A 3,272-nucleotide genomic window follows, 5' to 3' on the forward strand; every position below is an offset into this window, starting at 1 on the left:
GCAGTTAAGTAAAAAAATTGGAAACGTATATCATAATGGTTTGTTGTAAGGTTGCCATTAATATCTTTTTATAGTAAATTATCCAAATGGGAAACAGATGTGTCATTCCTATAATTTTCTTAGCTTTTAATTATATTTACTCAATGATTCTAGCAGCACTCACCAATTGTTATAGAATTGGGGCTTTCGAGCTGAAGAAACGTTATACATTTATTGACTGTGTTCTCGGGCAACATGCGTTTTGTCGGACACAAGAACCAAACTGTTTGCCTGAGGCCGTTAGGCCTCAGGCAAGCAGTTTGGCTCGAGGGGTCGACAAAACGCATTTTGCCCGAAAACACAGTCAATAAATGTTTTGTTACACCTTTTTCTTTTAATTTTGATATAACATGATGTAAATTTTGTTTACCCGCATTGCGGTTTAAACTTGGTCAATTCCGTAAGGTTCGGACATCAACGAATTCAAATAAGATACAGCTGACCCCACCCACACTGTGACGTGAGCTGTCCAACATCTCATCGACAGGTTCAATATCTCGCATCGATTTTTTATGACCAGTCAGTAAAACAATTGAAATGTTAGACTTTTTTAGTTTAGAATTATACAGGAAACAATTTTTAAAGTACATGTATAACAAAAGGTTTTATTGTTGTTTTATTGCATTTTTGTTGTCATGAATGACAGCGGAAAGACCGACCGGGATTAGTGAACAACAGATTATCTGCATTAAGGTATTATATTGATGCAAATAAAGCAACATAAGGTTAAGAAACTGTATTTCCTTATAAATTTGAACCCCCCCCCCCCACCACCACCACCACCACCCACCACCACCAGTGAAGTTAATTCAATAACAATATTTTCTCACTTCTCTCTCGGAAATATTCTTATATTTATATCGATATAACTCTATATTTATTTTTACATATCGACATTGCTATATTGATATGATCAAATATCTTTCTTTGATCAATATCTTAAAATCAATATTTTTTAAAGTCGATAATACTTATAGAAATAAAATTAAATAAATAAAAGAAGGTGCCTTAAATTATGTAAAAACATCTAAATACAAATCAAAATATGTGCATAAATAAGTAGTTATAAAACTTGATATGTTAATAAGGTAAAAAAAATATATGACAATATGCAAGTTATAACGCAACAAGTGTAGAGACTTTTACGCTTCCATACGTACCCCTCCCCACCCACAACAACCACCCGAAAATAAAATTCTGAGGAGTCCGAGAGAATGGAAAATTTCAACTTAAAAACGTCAAAATGTCTTCATGATAATTTTGTTTGTTTGTTCTTTTTTATGTATTTACGTATTTATGTACTATTTATGTATATATGTTTTTTTTTAATTGTTTTTTTTTTATATCTACACTTAAAGCTGAATCAAATATATCAACGAAAAATAGTGTCGGGGTGCGTCTTTTGGCGCTACGGTATGTGCTTAATATGACCATTCTGAATAACAACCGCAATTTGCACACATTTGACCTAGATAAGGTACAATGGATACTGGTTTTAAAACGAAAGTAAAATTTCAAGGAAAAAAGAAAATCGTTGTAAAATTGCATATGTCGGCAAGGTATGTAACATATTTATTAATTTCTTTGAAAAACAAATGATTTTTTCACGCAACAAACGCCAGGCATATTTACCCCCGGATGTCACAATGTCTGTACTGTAACAAGGATACTTCGAGTGATAGTTAATTTTAATTGAGTTAGAATGAAGCTCACCACTTTAAAACATAGAGCCTGTGACAGTATTATGAAACATATTTAACATTATTTATATACAATTGTTGTGGAAGTTGTTCATTATAAACAAACAGAAAAGGCCTCTTGGATAAAGGTTAAGAAGTGAACCTAAAACATTTTGACAAAAACAGATTCTCAATTATATTTTACACTATAATAATTAGGTCGGAAAAATGTTAGTTTACTTTTTAATAGATATCAGTACAGGTACATGTATTACTTCAAATAGTTGAAGATCAAGAAAACGCAAACTGAAATTATTGAGAGATAGTATTTCGACTTAGGATCTGACAATCTGCCAAAAATAATGTAACGTTTATACATAAAACCTCGTCATACAATACGATCAAGTCTATATCCTGTAAAATTATATTTACCCAGTTTTCTAAATATGAAATGCAATGATCTGTTTAGATTTAAGACCAACAAAATATCTGTTGTTTGAAGAATTGTACAAGGTATAAAATGTAACGTGTCTTTCATTTACATTCTGCACACCCCGACAACAATTTCTATAAATGTGACTTTTATATAACTTGTTTCATTTGAACGACCATGCATGACCAAATATCTCCGACCTTGAAATATTTTAGAGCATAAGTGATATATCATTTCTCTGTGCGTACTTAATTATTCAAAAAGCGATCGTAATATGAGTACCTTCATTAATGTATTTTTAACGAGTTGAATTAATGCGAAGCTCATCCACTCACGTTACAAAAGTTAAATTTAGCTATAGCAATGCAGCATAGTTAAGTAATTGTGCATTCTATAATAAAAGTACCATTCTTTGCATAAATATTGAGATCTTTTTTTTCAAGAATTCAGAATATTAAGCCATCGCAAAATCAAGCTCTGGCATATTGTCAGCCATGGTATATCCACAAGATGCTGCTCTTGCTGGTCGATATTTAAAAAAAAAAAAAAAAAAAAAAAAAAAAAAAAAAAAAAAAATCTTTTACAGGTCCTAACTACATGTATCATGATTTATGAAAAGAAGATGGGTGAACAAGGCGTGCAGAATGCCTATAGCTTCAGATACTAAAAAATCATTTTCAATTTGTGAATTAAGTATTTGAAGTAAAGTTCTCGTTATTGAAATTTAGGAAATTATGATCAAAAAAACTTTTCGGAGAAAAAAAGATCTCGGAAAAAATTATTCTTTTATTAAAAAAATAAAATGGTATTCGTAGGATTCGAACCCATAACAATAAAAGTCCGAAGTATCATATTGCTTTGAGACTAACACGCTAATCACTACGCTACACAGCTCCTGATGAATAGTGGCATTTAAATCATGTTTGTGATATGACCCTTGACTTAATGGACTTCAAGTTTTTCTCGGAAAGATGCGAATGCTTTGTCATAAAAGTGTACTTTTAAGGTATAGTGGGTCTTTGTTCCATATTTTTGTAAACGAAAAAATGCATATTTTTATGCAAACTTTTTGGATTAACTTTCAAAAAAATGGAGCGAAGACCCACTCATATCGAAAAAAA

The sequence above is a fragment of the Saccostrea echinata genome, unplaced genomic scaffold (genome assembly GCF_033153115.1).
Source record: "Saccostrea echinata isolate AGI-Se365-2 ecotype Australia unplaced genomic scaffold, CSIRO_AGI_Sech_v1 ptg000080l, whole genome shotgun sequence".
NCBI lineage: Eukaryota > Metazoa > Mollusca > Bivalvia > Ostreida > Ostreidae > Saccostrea > Saccostrea echinata.